Raw genomic sequence first — 20,366 nt, 5'->3', positions numbered from 1 at the left:
GGACGTCGAATACATTTTTAGACCCTCGAGACCAGCCCGGTTTTATTACCTGGTCCCGTAAGATCGGTTTTTTCCTCTTCGCTCTCTTCGAGCTTTATTTCTTTTCTTCTTCGCCGAATCGCGCTGCCTCTTCGTAATAGCGATCGAATCGACGCGAGAAGTGCCACCCGGACGTTGAGACGAGCGTTGTTTATTTAATGGTTATTGGATGGCTGTTTGTGGCAGATCCCGTGAATTGGTGAATTTGTTTTGTGATGTAATTTAGGACGCCATTTTCGGAAGCTCGGGATTTTTATTAAGCGTTTCGGAAGAAAACATTCGAGAGGTCTGGGAGAGGGATCTAGGATATACAAGACAATTTAAGAGTCTGGACAGATTTTGGAGGATTCAAGCAAATTTTAGAGCTTTTCGAAAGCATGTAAAAAATTTAGAAACTATTGTAGAGCCTCTAGAAAGATTTTGGAATCTCTAAACAAATTTTAGAGCCTTTGGAAAGCATGTCAAAAATTTAGAAAATATTGTAGAGCCTCTAGGAAGATTTTGGAATCTCTAAACAAATTTTAGAGCCTTTGGAAAGCATGTCAAAAATTTAGAAACTATTGTAGAGCCTCTAGAAAGATTTTGGAATCTCTAAACAAATTTTCGAGCCTTTGAAAAGCATGTAAAAAATTTAGAAACTATTGTAGAGCCTCTAGAAAGATTTTGGAATCTCTAAACAAATTTTAGAGCCTTTGGAAAGCATGTAAAAAATTTAGAAACTATTGTAGAGCCTCTAGAAAGATTTTGGAATCTCTAAACAAATTTTCGAGCCTTTGAAAAGCATGTAAAAAATTTAGAAACTATTGTAGAGCCTCTAGAAAGATTTTGGAATCTCTAAACAAATTTTAGAGCCTTTGGAAAGCATGTAAAAAATTTAGAAACTATTGTAGAGCCTCTAGAAAGATTTTGGAATCTCTAAACAAATTTTAGAGCCTTTGTGGAAAGCATGTAAAAAATTTAGAAAATATTGTAGAGCCTCTAGGAAGATTTTGGGACCTCTAAACAAATTTTAGAGCCTGTGGAAAGCATGTCAAAAATTTAGAAAATATTGTAGAGCCTCTAGGAAGATTTTGGGTCCTCTAAACAAATTTTAGAGCCTTTCGTAACATTGAGCGGGCTTTGAGACAATTAAAGAGTCTTTGGGAAGATTGTGGAGGAGTGAAACAACTTTTAGAGCCCTTGGAAAGTATGTAAAAAATTTAGACAATATTCTAGTAGACTCTCTAGGAAGATTTTGGAACCTTTAAAGAAATTTTATAGCCTTTCGTAATATTGGGCGGGCTTCGAGACAATTAGAGAGTCTTTGGGAAGATTGTGGAGTGAAACAACTTTTAGAGCCCTTGGAAAGTATGCAAAAAATTTAGAAAATATTTTAGTAGAGTCTCTAGGAATATTATTGTAGGGCCTTTGAAACAATTCTCCAGTTTTTGAAAAGCTTGTAGGCGATTTGAAAATGGTTGTAGAGTTTTCAAAGAGGATCTAGAACCCCTAGAAAAATTGTAGAGCCTTCGGAATGCTTGTGGAGCTTTGAAGAATATTCTGAAGCCTTCAAAAAAATTTCTAGAGCCTCCGGAAAAATGGGTAGAGCTTTTGAAGAAGAAGAGAAATTGTAAAGAATTCGAAGAACTGGTTGCAGTCTTCACAGTAATTTTTTAGCCAACAATAATATTTTTCTTAATGAATAGTGGTAATAAAGTCTGCACTCTTAGATAAATTGAAGCCATAAATTACAAGTGCCTCGTTTACGACGTAATACCTCATTAATCCTATCCTGCATCTAAACATTTTTCGCTTACTGTTTTATTCTCTAGTATATTTACGTAAAGTTTTTTTTTTACGAATGACAATTTTTCTCGAGAATATCTACCGATATTTTTCCGAATCATTGCGTCACACAAATGGTGCTAAGACATTCAATTGCATAGAATATTAGAACGTAGAATGCGCTGTATAATACTAATATTACATTTATGCAATTTTCTTCGTATTTACGTACCGTTCGAAAGCGTTCCTTTCACACGAGACGTATCAAACGATTTCCGATAGATTCACACAGTATGTAAGCACTCGGGATACTAAATATTGAAATGCTTACTCGGTGTTCGTACGTTAAATTATGACAGGTGCATTTCCATTTAAAACAATATACTACTCGATCGACAAATATTCACTCCTTTCAATCTCTCCAAACAATTTCACAATCACCGAGTTAAACACACAGGGGAACACAGTAAAATCTAACTGCTAATGGACGCCGGGGGGTCCACTTAGACCCAACCTTCGCCAAACAAGGCCCCCGATCCGCTCAATTCACCGTGTTTCGAGGTCGACCGCGGTTTTCCAGGATGAAACGCGAGACGCCTCCGCGTCTGTTTAAAAAATCGCGCGGATATCTGTTTGCTCGGCGGTCGTGTAATCCGTTTTACGAGAGGATAAGCGTCCCGGTAATAAACGCGGCCGTTAGATACGGAGCTTGGAAAGCGGAGAGAGAGAAAGAGAGAAAGAGAGAAAGAGAGAGGAGATCAGGTCGTTTCGATTACGGGAACGATTCCGATCCCCGCGCCCCGGACCCTTCGAAAGGAAAAACCGGGGAACGGTTTTCCACGATGTCGTTCCCGACGGTCGTAAAAATGGGACCGCGGGCTATCTTGATCCCCCCGCCCCCTGTGTTCGAGATTAAAGCCCCGAATCTCCGGGGAATCCGCGGCCAGGCCTTTCTTTCGACGTGAATCATCGAGAAACTGGACGACCACGTGTTACGAGCGCCCGGGGCACAATGGGTCTTGGAATAGGCAGAGAATGAGAGAAGCACCGCTGCCCGAGACAGCGTCAATCCGGCCACAGAGGGCTGCGATTGACGCGAATATGTTCGCGGACATGTGCCGCACGCACCAGGTGGCGATTTCGTAACCGCCCGCCGGGATTATGCTGGATTCCATGGTGCACCATCAACTAGTTGGGAGATTGGTGAGAGAATTTTTTCAGAATGGGCTCTGTGAAAAATGTTAGAGCTCTTGGGAAAATTGTTCGGCCTTCGGGGAAACTTTGGAGCGTTCGGAAAAATTTTAGGACATTTCGGAACGTGTTACAGCGTTCGAGAACATGGCAGAGCCCTTTGGAAAAGTTTTAGAGCTTTTGATAGGACTGCAGGGAGTTCTAATAAATTTTTAAAGCTTTCGCGAAAGATAGTAAGATCGGCGAAACAGTTACGAAGTCGTTGATAAGATTGTGTGACTAATGACATAATTCTAGAGCCGTCGAAGATGGTATATATACGCTACAGGAGAATTCTCGAATATTCGGAGAGATTTTGGGGCTTACAGAAAAAATTGGAACAACCCAGCAAGTTCTAGAGCGTATAGATAAAGTTTCAGTGTCTTCGGACAGATTGATGGACCTTTGAGAACGTTCTAGAGCCCCAGGAAACATTTGCGTGCTTTCTAACAAATTTTAGAGCATTTTGAAAGACTTAGTTATTCGGAAAATGTTGTGAGCCTTCCAAGAGATTCTAGAGCCTGTAGAGAAGTTTTAGGGTCGTCGGAAGAATTGTGTAGCCCTTCAAAAAATTTTGATCTCCGGAAAAAATTTTAGAGCTGATAAGGAAAATGTAGAGCATGAAAGAAGACTGTAAGACTTACAGAAAGATTGTAGAGTTCTCGCAAAAGTTGCAGAACCTCTGAAAAACTCTATAAAGCCTTTGAAAAGATTGTAGACCATTTAACATTATAATTGACACATTATAGAGCCTCTAGCAAGGCTGTAGACAATCTGCAAAAAAAGTGTAGACCTTCAAAAGAGGTTCTAGAGCCTCCAGAACAATTCTAGATCCTCCTAAAAGGTAGTAGACAATTCCGAAAAATTGTAGAGCTTGCAAAAATATTTTAGAGCTTCCAAAGAGATTCTAGAGCTTCTAGGAAAATTTTAGAGCCTTCAAGAAGATTGCAACTAATTTCACAAAAATTTGGATAGCTTCCAAAAAGATCGTAGAACCTCCACAAATATTGTAGAGTTTCCAAAGAGATTCTAGAGCCTCTACAAAAATGTTGATGCTCCGAGAAAATTGTAGATAATTTAACAAACATTGTACGGTTTCCAAAAATATGTTTAGAGCCCCGAGAAATATTTTAGAGCTTCCCCGGAGATTCTAGAGCTCCCAGAAAAATGTTGATGCTCCGAGAAAATTGTAGATAATTCAACAAAAATTGTACGGTTTCCAAAAATATGTTTAGAGCCCCGAGAAATATTTAAGAGCTTCCACGGAGATTCTAGAGCCCCCAGAAAAATGTTGATGCTCCGAGAAAATTGTAGATAGTTTAACAAAAATTGTACGGTTTCCAAAAATATGTTTAGAGCCCCGAGAAATATTTTAGAGCTTCCCCGGAGATTCTAGAGCCCCCAGAAAAATGTTGATGCTCCGAGAAAATTGTAGATAGTTTAACAAAAATTGTACGGTTTCCAAAAATACATTTACAGCCCCGAGAAATATTTTAGAGCTTCCACGGAGATTCTAGAGCCCCCAGAAAAATGTTGATGCTCCGAGAAAATTGTAGATAATTTAACAAAAATTGTACGGTTTCCAAAAATACATTTACAGCCCCGAGAAATATTTTAGAGCTTCCCCGGAGATTCTAGAGCCCCCAGAAAAATGTTGATGCTCCGAGAAAATTGTAGATAGTTTAACAAAAATTGTACGGTTTCCAAAAATACATTTACAGCCCCGAGAAATATTTTAGAGCTTTCCCGGAGATTCTAGAGCCACTGGAAAAATTATAGAGCCTCTAAAAAGATTGCATAAACCACAAAAAAATTGTATCGGCTTCCCCCGAAGAAGGGACAAAGCTTCTAAAATTCGAACCTCCATATTTTTCAAACGGATTCAAAACTAAGAAAGCGATGACATAAACCCCCCCTAATTTCGCTTGCTCCACCAAGGTACCTTGTCTTCCGTGCCATTCCACGCTAGCGTTTCTCCCGTATCCGATGATTTCTCGACCAGGAAACATCACCGAACCGAACTCTTTCGGTCAGCGGTATCGAAGTCGCGCGATGCGTGCACGCTCTCTCCTTCTCCCGCTTCTAGTTAGGCTCGGTTTCGTAACGGGCAGTTTACTATCTCCGACTGGCAGATAATCCGTCCACGCGGCGACGAGGCAGCTAGTACATTATGTAGTATCGTCGCGGTGACGACGCTCGATCGCCGTACTCGTTATCGTTCCACGGAAACGGCTCCGCTCGTCTCTGCGCAACGTGCAAACAACAGACGATCGCAAGAAAGTTACCGAGTGTCTCCGTGCGCAGAAAACCCGGTGAATCATATCGATTGCCTGATCGAACGAAAAGAAATAAGTGCTGGTAACAGTTCCAGGAAACGCGACTTCGACCGTCCATCCTGTGCTAGAACACTGTTTCTCGATGGCAGACCTTGAAGAGACTCGGAGGATCCTTTAGAAACATTTGGGACCGTTCAGAAGAAATTCGAGTGCGAGAACGTGGGATTTTTGCGTTCAGAAATAACTGGTAGCCATACATAGATCCGTAAGAAATTTGTGCGCGATCTAGAGCGAAATTTTCGTCTTCAGACCTGTTCCCTGAAGATGCATGAACGTCCCACAGGCTACATTGAAAATCAGTAACAAATCTGTGCGCGATAGAACACAAATCTTGCCGTAGAAGCCGATCTTCGAAGACAGAGCAGCTTAGAGGCAGCATCGACGATCTATAGTAATCTTGTGCGCGATCCGGAGCGAAATTTTTGTGTGCAGAGTTGCTGTTTGAAGACAAGGGAACAGGATAGAGGTACGTTAGAGATCGGTAGCAGGTTTGTGCGTGACAGAGCATAGATCTTCCCTCAGGAACTAATCTTCGAAGACAGAACAGGGTAAAGGCATCTTAGACGATCTATAGCAATTTTGTGCGCGATCCAGAGCGAAATTTTTGTGTGCAGAGTTGCTGTTTGAAGACAAGGGAACAGGATAGAGGTACGTTAGAGATCGGTAGCAGGTTTGTGCGTGACAGAGCATAGATCTTCCCTCAGGAACTAATCTTCGAAGACAGAACAGGGTAAAGGCATCTTAGACGATCTATAGCAATTTTGTGCGCGATCCAGAGCGAAATTTTTGTGTGCAGAGTTGCTCTTTGATGACAACAGTATACAGGGGTGGCAGAGATCGGTGGCGAATCGGTGCGTGACAGAACAAAAATCTTACCTGAGAAACTAATTTTCGTAGTCGGAGCAGTCCAGAATTGTGGTTTAGAGTTGATAGCAGTGCTAAGTTGTACTAAGAGGTGCTAACCAAGAGCTATACTGGACAGAAAAGCTTCCAAAACTTTTTCTTTGACAATACTAGCCTAACCCAAAAGCAGATCAATTGCAAATTTGTGCGCGATAGAAAGGGAGATTCTAGCATCAGGTATTCTTTGAGGATAGTTGCTCCGTGCCTGATAGAAAGTAGAATCCTAGCGAGAAAAGTTGCTCTTCGAGGACACTAGATCAGGTTCCGTGTGAAATTGAGCGCAAAACCCACGAATCCTAGCCTGCGGAGTTGTTTCGCGAGGATAAAAGGATCCGAAGCTATCGGTTCGGGATCGATAGCGACCAAAAGCGAGATTCCTGTCTCCACGGTGGCTCCCCGAGGATCGTAGAGCAGAATACAGGGATCGTGGAGGATTTATAGCGGGCCAGTGCACGATCGAAAGCGGAAACGAGAGGGAGCGTGGTCTCGAGTCATTCAACTTCTCGGTATAAAACGTATATACTCCTCTTACTACTAGAATAGCATTTTGTCTGATGCTCAGTATCGCACAGATTCGGGTGAATTATTTCCGACTTTTCGTTGCACGATTGCTGACAAATTTTCAAAAATTTATTTATTTATTTGTAAGAAGTAGACGCTGCATAGGAATTTTAGACGAATATGATTTTTTAAGGATATTTTTACCTCGCATGCCATGAAGACGGATAAGAAATCTTCGTTAAGGTATACGTTTACTGTAATCTGTATTACTCTTTTTTTAAAAGTTTAAAGTCATACTTATGAATAGATAACATTCAAATAAACTTACGTACAAAAAAAATAGACTGCTTAGATATTCAAATAAAGTGAAATGAGAAAATTGGAGTTAAGTTTCTAAGCTCTAATTAACCACTAACTGGTTTCTAAGCCCTTCTGTTACACAGTGTGATTTGAAGCATCGAAGCATTTCCGAAAAATCGGAAGGTCTAATACAACAGTGAAAAAATAGAGGAATCAAAGATACTAGAGATAGAGGAATTTCAAGAAATTTTGTTTTGCATAAAGATTTGTAGCGAAGTTGTAATTTATTTGGGAAATGGAAATTCTAGAATCTGTAAATCAGATTGAATGGTCGGGACGGCTGATCGCGGAATGATCTTTCGTTCGATCTAGGCCGCGTGTCGCGGTCGATTATCGCGCAGTTCCGCGATTATGCGATGCGATGCCTTCGCGGCGACGTCACGCGCGAACGGAGAATTTCATTAAGCTGAAATTTTATGAGCATCAATGGTCGCGGAAAACACGTGACGCGAACGCTTATCCCGCGAGCAAAAACTTTGGAGCGCTGTTCACGATCGTCTTAGATCGTAGGATCGAGGTGTTCATCGATTAGATCGAGGTGTTCACGGATTAGGTCGAATCGTTTCAAGGTTTTCTTCAAATTATTCAGTCTGAATTTACTGAAATTAATTCAAATCGTTTAGTGTGGTTCAAATGGTTCAAAGTTCAAGTTAAAACGATTGTGCTTGAAGCCTAAACTTGCTCAAGTTGTTCGAGGTTCGAATCAGTTCCCAGATCATGCACCACTCCAAGTTCGAATCAGTTCAACCCCCAGTTCATAGTACTTGAGGTTCGAATTGAAGTCCTCAGTTCATACTGTTCAAAACTTCGATTGATTCAAGTCGTTCAAAGTTTTTAAAAGTGAGAATTCCCAAAAGAATATCTTTTCGTATCAAAGTTCAAAGTGAACTGTTCAATGTTCAAGTTGGGCAAAGTTGCTCAAAGTGGGAACGAGTTCAAGTTGCTGAATCTTTTACTTGACTCAACTTGTTTAGAGCCTGAACTAGTTCAAGTTGTTCAAAGTTTTACAAAAGGTGAGAACTCCTAGAACATTTTTCTGCATCAGACTGTTCAAAGTTCAAATTAGCTCAGAGTTGCTCAAAGTTGAAACGAGTTCAAGTTGCTCAATCTTTCACTTGACTCAACTTGATTAGAGCCGGAACTTCTTCAAGTCGTTCAAAGTTTTAAAAAGTTAGGATTCCCAGAACAATATCGGTTTGCATTATAGTTCAAACTGAACCGTTCAAAGTTCAAGTTAGTTCAAAGTTGCCCAAAGTTGAAACGAGTTCAAGTTGCTCAATCTTTCACTTGACTCAACTTGATTATTGCCGGAACTTGTTCAAGTCGTTCAAAGTTTTAAAAAGTGAGGATTCCCAGAACAATATCTATTTGCATTAAAGTTCAAACTGAACCGTTCAAAGTTCAAGTTAGTTCAAAGTTGCCCAATGTTTAAACGAGTTCAAGTTGCTCAATCTTTCACTTGACTCAACTTGATTAGAGCCGGATCTTGTTCAAGTCGTTCTAGGTTTTAAAAAGTGAGGATTCCCAGAACAATATCTATTTGCATTAAAGTTCAAACTGAACTGTTCAAAGTTCAAGTTAGTTCAAAGTTGCCCAAAGTTGAAACGAGTTCAAGTTGCTCAATGTTTCACTTGACTCAACTTGATTAGAGCCGGAACTTGTTCAAGTCGTTCAAAGTTTTAAAAGGTGAGGATTCCCAGAACAATATCTATTTGCATTAAAGTTCAAACTGAACCGTTCAAAGTCCGAGTTAGCCAAAGTTGCTCAAAGTTGAAACTAGTTCAAGTTGCTCAATCTTTCACTTGACTCAACTTGATTAGAGCCGGATCTTGTTCAAGTCGTTCTAGGTTTTAAAAAGTGAGGATTCCCAGAACAATATCTATTTGCATTAAAGTTCAAACTGAACTGTTCAAAGTTCAAGTTAGTTCAAAGTTCAAGTTAGTTCAAAGTTCAAGTTAGTTCAAAGTTCAAGTTAGTTCAAAGTTCAAGTTAGTTCAAAGTTGCCGAATGTTTAAACGAGTTCAAGTTGCTCAATCTTTCACTTGACTCAACTTGATTATACCCTGAACTAGTTCAAGTCGTTCAGAGTTGAAAAAAGTGGAACACTATCTCTCCACTCCAAACAGTTCAAAGTTCGAATTGCTCCAAATTCCCTCGAATTTAACCCTAATTAAAATTCGCCTAAGCTATTTATCGACTCACCTTACTTACACAGAACTATTCCAGCCTATTCCAAACAAAACAAAAAACCACACAAACAAGCTCTAATTCAAGCAGATGAAGCTTCCCGAATCAATGGGTTCGATCCGGTTCTAATAATGAATCTTTCCATCCCTAATCTACGCGAATCGCGATCCAGATCTTCGGATCGACATGCGACATGCGACATGCGTAACGCGTGACTCGATGACGGATCTTATCGGCGTGACTCGATTTCGTGAACGAGATACGCAAACGACACAAGAACAAGAAGAAGTAGTCAGAAAGAGATAGATAGAAAAATCGAGATAGAGCAAGAGAGCGACGAAGACAGAGACAGTGAGCTAGAGAGAGGGGGAGAGCAATAACACGACAAACATAGCAGAGAGGGAGAAGGATGGATGATTGCAAAAGAGTCGGCTCGCAATTGTCGCGAATCGCCCAGCGTCGGCTGTCGTCGATGACGCGCGGACCTAGACCGACCTATCCGAGGAGTCGGAGCGCGCGAAATCGCGGTTTGCGAATCGAATCAGGTTTGCGAATCGAATGGCTGAATGAGGATCAAGCGAGAGTCGTTCGCGGCGCTCGGCACACGCGCCCAGTGCCCGTTAGCGTTGCTGCGCGTGTTGCACCAGCGAATGCACCGAATGCAACAGAAGATCGCTCCACGCTCTTCTACGCCAGTCAGAGAACAGCAGCAGCGTTGGCAGTGCTCATGCAACGTTCGCGGTGCCAGTGCCAGTGCCGATCGTCCCGCGAGGAGACACTCTATTGACCGGAAGGTACGCCGAAAATCGCGCGAATCGAAACACAAACTTCCTCAAACATCCTCCTCCTCGCATGATCACCGAGAGACACTGGACGATCCGATCATCTTCCACCCCGACCTTCTTCAGTCTCCATATTTATTCCTCTTCGTGTTCTCTTACTGCTCTCTCGTGTTCAGTACTGAGCTGGACGAGCTACTCCTCGATGATCTCCTACCCTAACATTTACTATTTCAATCTCTTTTTCTTCCTATTATTGTATACTCTTTCACAAAGCGTTAGGCTGGATGATCCACTGAACAAACATCCTCTGTCCTAACTTCTTCTATTTCTACTATCTTTTTCAAGTGTCAGAAACTCGGTTGGGTGATCCAGTGATCCTCTCTCGAAGACCAGGTGATCTACCTTTCCCAGGATCCTCTGACTCATCTTCTACAACCTTTGAAACAAACTTCACAAGCGATCTGTGCACTCGAGGATCCCCTACCTCGTCTTCTTCAATCATTTGTGCTCATCCTTTGCATTCTCTTGTCAAATGCCAGTCACCGGACCCCAACTACTGAGCCTCTGTCTCTACTTCTTCAACAACTTTTACTCGCCTCTGTCAGAAAGTTACGAAAACTAGACTGGACGACCCGTTGCTCGACGATTAAACTGCTACGCGTTGATAACATGACTGGGTAGGTGCAACTTGAATCATTAAAAAAGCTGAAATGATTTAACAATTCCAGCCTATTATTTTCGGCTTGTTAAGATGATAGGAAACATATTTTTTGAATTTTCAACACAGGCACGCGTGAAAGAGTTGTAAAACAAAAGTTTCAGTATTTTCTCTGGAATTCCGACCACTTGCAATCTTTTCGAAATTCGTTCTTCAAGTCATCCAGTAAACCAATTGTTCTAGCTTCTAAGAAAAATCTTTTTAACAGTCTTTTTAACAGTATCGGAGTATCGAGTCTTTTTAAGAGTATCCGAGTTCACTGTATTATTCGATATCACACTTCCTCGTCGCATGGCCTAACAGACAGGCGTAACCAGACCTAATCACACCTAATCCCCCGAGCAAACTGTTTACAATCAGGCCGCAGATCTCTCCTTGACTGTCACAACCTTCTTCCCCGTATCTCCCAACGATCCACCGAAGATCAAGAGCACGTGACCACGGTAAACTTCTCGATTTCCTTCGAAACCGCAGTGTCCCACGAGACGCGTTCTGATATACCGATCGTGCGTGGAGCAACAACCGGTTTCCAGCTGACTTCTTCGCGACGGCGCGGAAACCTCGAACCGAGAGTCATAGTGATTGCGCGCCAGCTAGCGATCACTAGGCTCGTTTCGTCAATGAATCCAGAGCGAGATTTTTCTCTCAAGACCTGTTCCCGAAGACGCAAGAACGGCCCCAGAGGCTTCATTGAAAATCGGTAACAAATCTGTGCGCGATAGGACACAAACGTTGCCGTAGAAGCCGATCTTCGAAGGCGGATGCAGCCTAGAGGCATCGTCAGTTATGTTACAGTAATTTTGTGCGCGATCTAGAGCGAATTTTTCCTCTTCAGACCTGTTCTTTGAAGATCGAAGAACAGCCTAGAGGCACCATTTCCGATCGGTAACAAATTTGTGCGCGATAAACGTAATTATTGCTTCCGAAGAGGTGATTCGAAAACACAGCCGCCTAGAGGCACCATATCCGATCGGTAACAAATTTGTGCGCGTACTAGAGCGAAATTTTTGTCTTCAGACCTGTTCCTCGAAGACGTACGAACAGCCCAGAGGCTTTATTGAAAATCGGTAACAAATCTGCGCGTGATAGAACACTGATCTTGCCGTAGAAGCGCGATAGAAGCCGATCTTCGAGGGCACGGCAGCCTGGAGGCATCCTCGACGATCTATAGTAGTTTGCGCGATCCAGATCGAAATTTTTGTGCTCAGAGTTGCTCTTTGAAGACAGAAGAACGGAGTAGAGGTGTCGGTAGAGATCGGTAGAGATCGGTAGCGAATCTGTGCGTGATATATATCTTCCTTCAGAAATTAATCTTCGAAGACAGAGCAGGCAGCATCGACGATCTATAGCAATTTTGTGCGCGATCCAGAGCGAAATTTCTGTGTTCAAGGTTGCTCTTCGAAGACAGAAGAACGGTGTAGAGGTGTCGGTAGAGATCGGTAGAGATCGGTAGCGAATCTGTGCGTGATATAAATCTTCCTTCAGGAACTAATCTTCGAAGAAGGAACAGGCAGTATCTATAGCAATTTTGTGCGCGATCCAGAGCGAAATTTTCGTGTTAAAAGTTGCTGGAGGTCGAGAACGCGCGACAACGGTAAATTTCTCGATTTCCTCCGAAACCGCAATGACCCACGGGACGCGTTCCGAAACCGATTGTGCGCGGAGGATGAACCGGTTTCCAGCTGATTCCCTCGCGACGGCGCAGAAACCTCGAACGGAGCGGTGCAGTTGGTGCGCACGAGCTAGCGATCATGCTCGTTTCGCCAATGAATATTTTTTCCCCCGACGAACATCCGACGGATGACGCTCGGGCTGCGCTGGATCGCGCGATCGATCAATTCCCGACGAGAGGGTAGCCCTCGACGTTCGTAGCCGTTTTGCCTCGCGTTTCGTTATGTAACGAGAGTGCTCTTCTGTTGGCGAAGTTAGGCCTCTTTCTCTCTGTCGAAGGGATCCGTCTGCTCTAGACACTAGACGACGGCTACAGTCTTCAGAGTCGTCAATCTTCAATGATGGCGTCGAGAGTCGCGTGACTGTCCAACCTGATCGATGCGGCACACCGTGTGTTCGAACTCTTATGGGAGTCGGCAGGAAATTAATAACATCTACACTAATCCTTTCTCTATCCAAGACCTTTCGTACTCTTTCAAAGAGGACACGAAGGTTCACAACTCCATTGATTATACTCTACTCGTGTAGGCTCTTTTAGGATCCCTGAGGAAGACTGTAGGGTATAGGAAAAAATTTGGAAGTCTTCAAAAAGATTGTAGAGCATTCGAAAAAATTGTAGAGGTTTCAAGAGGATTGAAGGGTGTAGGAAAAAATTTGAGAGTCTTCAGAAAGGTGGTAGGGCATGTAAAAAATTTTAGGATTGGCTGTGAAAGCTTGTAGGGTGTAGGAAAAATTTGAGAGCTTTGAAAACGATTGTATGGTGCAGGAAAAAATTTGAGTCTTCAGAAAGGTGGTAGGGCATGTACAAAAATTTAGGATTGGCTGTGAAAGCTTGTGGACTATAGGAAAAATTTGAGAACTTTGAAAACGATTGTATGGTGTAGGGAAACATTTGGGAGACTTGAGAAAGTATGTAGGGTATAGGAAAAAATGTAGAAGTCTTCAAAAAGATTTTGAAGCATTGATAAAAATTTGAGAGACTTCAGAAAGATTGTAGGATGTAGGAAAAAATTTGCAAAGTTTCTGAAAGGTCGTAGAACATGTATACAAAAATTTGGGATTGGCTGTGGAAGCTTGTAGGGCATAGGAAAAATTTGAGAGCTTTGAAAACGATTGTATGGTGCAGGAAAAAATTGAGTCTTCAGAAAGTTTGAAGGGTACAGGAAAAAATGTAGAAGTCTTCAAAAAGATTGTAGAGCATTGATAAAAATTGGAGGGACTTCAGAAGGATTGTAGGGTGTAGGAAAAAATTTGCAAAGTTTCAGAAAGTTGGTAGAACAGGTATACAAAAATTTAGGATTGGCTGTGGAAGCTTGTAGGGCATAGGAAAAATTTGAGAGCTTTGAAAACGATAGTATGGTACAGGAAAAAAATTGAGAGTCTTCAGAAAGTATGTAGGGTATGGGAAAAAATCTATAAGTCTTCAAAAAGGTTGAAGAGCATTGGAAAAAATTGGAGAGACTTCAGAAAGATATGTAGGGTATAGGAAAAATTATGAGAGCTTTGAGACTGGTACTGGGATCAGCTACGAAAAAATTTTAATCCTTGAAGAAGATTGTAGGATACAGGAAAAAATGTTTAAAAAAGGCGACAGTATACAGTTGTTATCGAGAAAGACTTCCGGGATCGAGAAAGACGTTCCAAGGAAGCAATTACTCGGGGACCGGTTGTCCAACCTCGGCCAAGGCCTTCCCGATGAAGTTTAGGCGAGCGAATGGTATTTTCGCTAGGTGTTACCTGGCAGAGTTCTCGGCGGAGAGGAGTGGGGGAGGGGATGGACAGATGGTAGAGCGTAATAATAATGACTTAGTTGCATCGAGACGAGCGTTGAATGGATGAGATTCAGTATTGCTTGGGTTGGTGACACGGGAGTAATTTTGCAAAAATAACTATGTTTAATGCGGACAGTCACGAGAGAAAATTGCACCGGGATGACTTGGATCTATTGTATCTTCGTTCGCAGGATTATTCTCAACAATGTTCAAAGTAGCACACAAAGAGATGAAATTTGTCGAAATTGAAACTTGAAACCATACGCGTTATTTATGCCCTGGCGAATTATTCCTGGGTCACGACAGACCCAGAATCGTGGGATCGAGATTCGAACCGAATAATAATAGTAATTTGAAACTCAGTTTGAGGTCCAAAGGCTTCTAGTTCCACAGCTTCTGTCAGCTGTTTTCATTCAGCTATTTATAGCAGGCCTAATAAACAGTTATTTATATTAAGCCTTATTTATATTAGGCTCGACATGTTTGAGAATATATCTATCAACATTTGTAATAGATGGAAAGCTTCAGAATGTATCAACAACGACAACAATGAAAATGCATACTGCATTCAGTAGCAAAGCAGTAAGAAAATATTACTAATATAATGAAATATTATTCTATTAAATTTTCCGAATATTTTTCCTGCTTAAAATTACACTTACTAATTTTTGTAATAAACGCACAAAATCCGCAGTCGGTTGATGATCGTACTACTACAGAGTCCTAGGCCCTAAGTTGGTCCAAGGCATCCTTTCACTTAGGGTCGGACTCTGCTCATCAAAAGCCGCCCAAGTTCTCAGTAGCTCTGCACACCTAACTCCTAAATTAATTAGAATCACTCTTCCGCTTAGGATTGCGAGCCTTCATCCCCTGAAATCACCAAAGGCGAGCTCCTAATCAACCTCTGGTGAAAACACCATCTTCAGGATCTAGACTCCATAGTCTCTAGACCAATCTCTAATCTTCTGGAAAATCATGCTTCCAAGCGAAGAAAATACCATGGTCGGGGGACCTAGATATCATGCTCCGCTCAGATTATTTATCTTTCTGGACCAAGCTCCGACTTTTCAGACCTTTGGACGGCCAACCTCTAACCTTCTGGGCCACCGGAAATCATGTTTCCGAGTAGAAAGTACCATCTTCGGGATGCCATACTCCTCGAACCGGTCAGACCATGTTCCACCTTTCTGGACCAAGTTCCAGCTTTGCGGTCCTTCGGACTGAACTACCGGAAGACCCAATTCTCCTCTTCGTCGCAAAACCGCCATCCTTTCTCAATTCCCGCGTCACGCGGAGCGAAACCATCGTGATCGACAGCATCGATCGGAAGCTGCTCGATCATATCTGGCAGTAGGTTCTCTCAGCGGCGAGTGTCGATGCCAACGCGTCCACGCAACAAGCGAACGGCGAGGATGAGCCGAGCTCCCTTTTCTCAGGGCTCTTCGGAGCCGCGAACGAGGCAAAGGCCGCGAAAGAGAACGCGTGTCTTGCGGCCACTCGTGTGCCAAAATCGTTGGCAGATCTCCCTCTCTCTCTCTCTCTCTCTTTTCCCTCTCGAAGAGACCTAGAGAGCAGCCAGCTGCTGAAGAGACCTAGAAGACCGACGATGCAGGCGGAAAAAAACCGCGAGAAACATTCGACCTGGGTGGACGATGGTTGACAGAGGGAGAAGGGGTTTATGGCAGCATGGGGGGAGGCTGACACTGTCGATGGCAGAGGGGCTGCCAGTCAGCCCCACGTGCTCGATTGCGCAAGCAACCCGGCGGTCGGCCGTCACTCTATTTTTAACAATACCGGCCGCATATTTAACTTGCACCTAACTCTACCCAATCGGCCTGTCTCTCTCACTTTCTCCCTTCCCCTTTCTCCTTCCCTTCTCTCTCTCTCTCTCATTCCATTTCTTATCTCTGTTTCTCCTTGCTCCTTCACTTCTCTCTGTTTTCCTTTTTCTCTATCTTGCTGTCGCTCTTTTTCATTCAATCCTCCCGTCTCCAATTCTCTTACTGCCTCATCCCTCTGTCTTTCTCTGTCTAATCACGCCCCCCTCTTCGTCCACTCGGAGGGGCAGGGCTCTCGATCGCTCGTCACGCCCCAAGCGTTTCCCGCAAACGAGAATTCAAAGTATCGCTTATCGTTGGCAGCCGACACCTTTCCGCACGAAGTTTCCTTCGTGGTTGTCGCCACGACAAACCAGAAGCAGAAGTTCAATGCGACACACGGAGTACCCTGACTTGGTTCTTGGACCATCGCTCGTCCGAATGATTGACCGGAGGCGGACAGAAATTGATTGGAACGAAAATAGAGTTTTCAGAACGGTGATACGGCGGTTGGTTTTGCTATATTTTTGTAATCATTTTTGCACGATTGTTGGTCCTCGACTGGCCGGGTAGAGTAAACTGAACAACAACTGAAATAGTAGACAGGTCATGATTCGGTTTAAAAATAACATGCTACGTGCAGTGTTGAGGATACAATTGAAACGAATACACCGATTTCTCTGTATATGTCGCCGAGACCTGGATGATAAACGTCGCGGAACTGCCCCCCCCCATATCGCCGGGTATACTTAAGTGTAATTATACTATAATGATTAATAGACTGCATTTTAGACTGAATCTCTGTGCATTTATCGCTTCTGAAAATTTGCAAAAAATGCTATAACACAAAATTCCACAGAATTTAGTACGATTTTTATTTATTCCAGATCTACAAAAGTTCACTACTACTGAAAATTGGTACAAGTATAATTAAGATATTTATTCATAGATTTATTCAACAAGTAGACAGCGGATTTTGTGCACTTGTAACAAAAATAAGAAGGTGTAATTTAAAACGGTAGAAACATTACAAGAATTTAAAAATAGTTTCAATAAATAATGTGATATAGTGGAATGGAAAATAAATTTCCATTTCACTCAAGTTTGTTGCAATTCGTATAGAAAATCGTTGTTTTGCATAAAGATCCGAATATTTTCCATTCCGTTCTATTACTTTTTCCCATCTTCCGAGGTAGCTTATGTTATTAAATAATTTCGATTTTTAATTCAACCGCTACGAACTTTCGTTCCAGCCGAATAATTGTTAGCACATGTTCCAAATGTTGCTTTTTCCACTAATTTTAATTCAGACGCTACGGACTTTCGTTCCAGGCCAATAATTGTTAGCACATTTTCTGGATATTGCTCTTTGGTCTCGTTCGGAGGTAGAATAGGTTTTTGTTGACTCGATGATATCAAGATTCCTTCCTCGATGGAACAGAGCGGTTTCCCTAGGTTCTTATGCAACCGTTGCACTCCGGTTGCAGCGGTACACAGCGGCGCCCGAATTTATTTACTCATTTCACCGGCTCGACGATTCATCTCGCCGGCCAAGCCCGAAACCCTCGAACGCGCGAGAACGGCCTTTGGTTGGCCGTTTCGAACTAAAAATAAAAGCCGCGATCCAACCGTTTCTTTATCGCCCGGCGCGTTATGCAAGTCTGTGTCCCGCGAATTTTTTCTCCATCGCGCGACTGCAACATTCGCCTTGCAGAAACGGTTGTCGAAACGCTGCTGCAAGCTGCGCCGTTCGCGAAACACTCTGGAAGGTCAGTTCTACGAATTCTCTGGACCCTCGACCGGTCCACACGAGAATCAACACTGTCAACGCTAAAGACGTTTCGAGAAGTTAAAAAGTATCTTGGACAGACACCGTGGAAAAAGCTTACCCTAAGGTGAACAATAGAAAAAGGTTCTGAAACAATTAAAAACGTGGCAGGCTTTGTGGGTCCACTCCATCGGCTGCTGTGTCTACAGATATTGTTTAATGAAACTTTCAGGAAGACTACGTAAATACATTTTGTAAAAGCTGAATATCATAATTTCAAAATTTCTGTACTTCATAATTAAATATAAAATCGTTTCACTTTGGATTCAGTTTGAACGAGAAACCCGGGGCGCTTTCTTTCCGCGGTGCCTCCCTGGCGGGCCACCTCCGAAGGCCTCGAGTGCCCACGGTGCCCCATAGAGCACACCATACGAAACAGTGCGTGACGCTCGGAAGATACGATTCTGTCGTCCGAACAAACAAGTTATGATCGGGAAGCCGAAAAGTTTCCTAAAGCGAACCGCAAGTTCCGTGTACCGTATCGAGGGAGTGGGGGGGGGGGCTTTGTTATCAGCGCGTTATCAGCCGAATAAAATTTATTTGCGTAGAGAGATAGACCGTGCGTGCACTCGCGGGCCACGGAGACCCTCTCCCGCGATTACCACGCGAGCATTTGGGGTCCCGCTGGTCAATTTGCGACAATTACGAAGCCGTTGCGACTGGTTAAAGGCAGTTAGTGTGCTCCGGTGGGGAACACGGCCAGGGGCGTGCAGAGAGTCAGTGGGGCCCCCGGCCGGCGCTCTCGTATCGTCATTGTTGTCGCTTATTGTTAATCGCTCAACATTCCTGAGGGACCTCTAGATAACGATGCTCATTATGTTTACGCTTACACTATGTTTTCGTAGATGAGAATCCTTGGCCCGGTGGCATGCATGGTCGCGCGAGCGGCGCGATTAGACACAAATCTTTCGATGATACATTGGTCGACAACACGCAGCCTTAACCTTTACGATAACCCGGCGGGAATCTAACGACGAGAAAGCGACCGGATCGCGCAATCGAATTTTCTATAATGTGTAATCCGTTACGCTCTTTCTCTTTGATTTCCTGATGGTTGGTTGCGGTGCTGATGCAATTCTCGTGCGATCACAACAACGACGATGTCAATCCGTTGAAACTAGTTCGTAATCTATTGAGAAACACAATTCTCGAGGTACGCATCGATCGATCGAGGCGACTCAACAATGCGCAGAGATTCGACCACACAACGATTCAACTTTGTACCAAGAGTTGACGGACCTCGGTAGCGGTGTTGAACCGGTCCCCGGACCCCGGTCCCCGCAACACGTTGACGAACGAGCGTAATCGTTACGTAAGAACGGCTCGCGAGCTAACAACCGTGTGGCCATGTGCTTCACCGTCTCGTACGAGGGTCAGGACCCCAGGCGGGCATAGTGCACAAGGGAGGAGCGCGGGGGCGGTCACCGCAAACGTTGTTCTTGCTTCTTACGCTCTCTAACTAGGCCGCATGTGACGATAGATCACGCTCGATTCTTGTCCGAGTCTTGCCAGCGATCTCGAACGCGTTCGTCGCACTCTACCGACGCCTCTCATGGTTCCCTGAACATCTACTTCTCTGTTCGAACACTTTCGAACATCTTCGAACACTTTCGAACATCTTCGAACACTTTTGAACATCGTCCAACACCGTTGAACCGCGTCGAACACTGTCAACTATCGTCAAACGTCATCGAACACTATTCAGCGTCGTCAAATACTGTTGAAGGTTGTCGAACTCTGTTGTGTCACGTCGAACATTGTGTCTGAACATCGTCAAACACTGTTAAATATCGCCAAATAGCATTGAACAGTGTTTGAGTATTATCTAACACTGTGGAACCTGGTTAGACACTGTTGAACCTCGTCAAACACTGTGAAATATCGTCCGACGTCATCGAACACTGTTCAGCATCGTCCAACGTCATCGAACACTGTTCAGCATCGTCAAACACTGTTCAGCATCGTCAAACACTGTTCAGCATCGTCAAACACTGTTCAGCATCGTCAAACACTGTTCAGCATCGTCAAACACTGTTCAGCATCGTCAAACACTGTTCAGCATCGTCAAACACTGTTCAGCATCGTCAAACACTGTTCAGCATCGACAAACACTGTTCAGCATCGACAAACACTGTTCAGCATCGACAAACACTGTTGAACATTGTCGTACTCTGTTGAACATTGTCGAACTCTGTTGAACATTGTCGAACTCTGTTGAACATTGTCGAACTCTGTTGAGACACGTCAAACACTGTTGAGTCACGTCAAACACGTGTTTTAGAACATCGTCAAATTTCATGGAACACTGTTGAGCATTGTAAAATTCTGTTGAACCTCGTTAAATACTGTTGAACATTGTCAAACACTGTTGAACATTGTCAAACACTGCTGAACATTGTCAAACACTGCTGAACATCGTCCAACACTGCTGAACATCGTCCAACACTGCTGAACATCG

The 20,366-nt window shown here is 43.2% G+C and overlaps 1 protein-coding gene across 2 annotated transcripts in view; it reads left to right on the top strand.

Moving 5' to 3' along the window:
• The window catches only part of Sima (HIF-1 transcription factor component sima), a 69,231-nt gene that overhangs the window by 37,301 nt on the left and 11,564 nt on the right, over positions 1 to 20,366 (top strand). The window lies entirely within an intron of this gene.

This window comes from Halictus rubicundus, chromosome 15, assembly GCF_050948215.1.
Source record: "Halictus rubicundus isolate RS-2024b chromosome 15, iyHalRubi1_principal, whole genome shotgun sequence".
Lineage (NCBI taxonomy): Eukaryota > Metazoa > Arthropoda > Insecta > Hymenoptera > Halictidae > Halictus > Halictus rubicundus.
The sequence above is the reverse complement of the archived record's forward strand: the minus strand, read 5'-3'. Positions and strand labels throughout refer to the sequence as shown.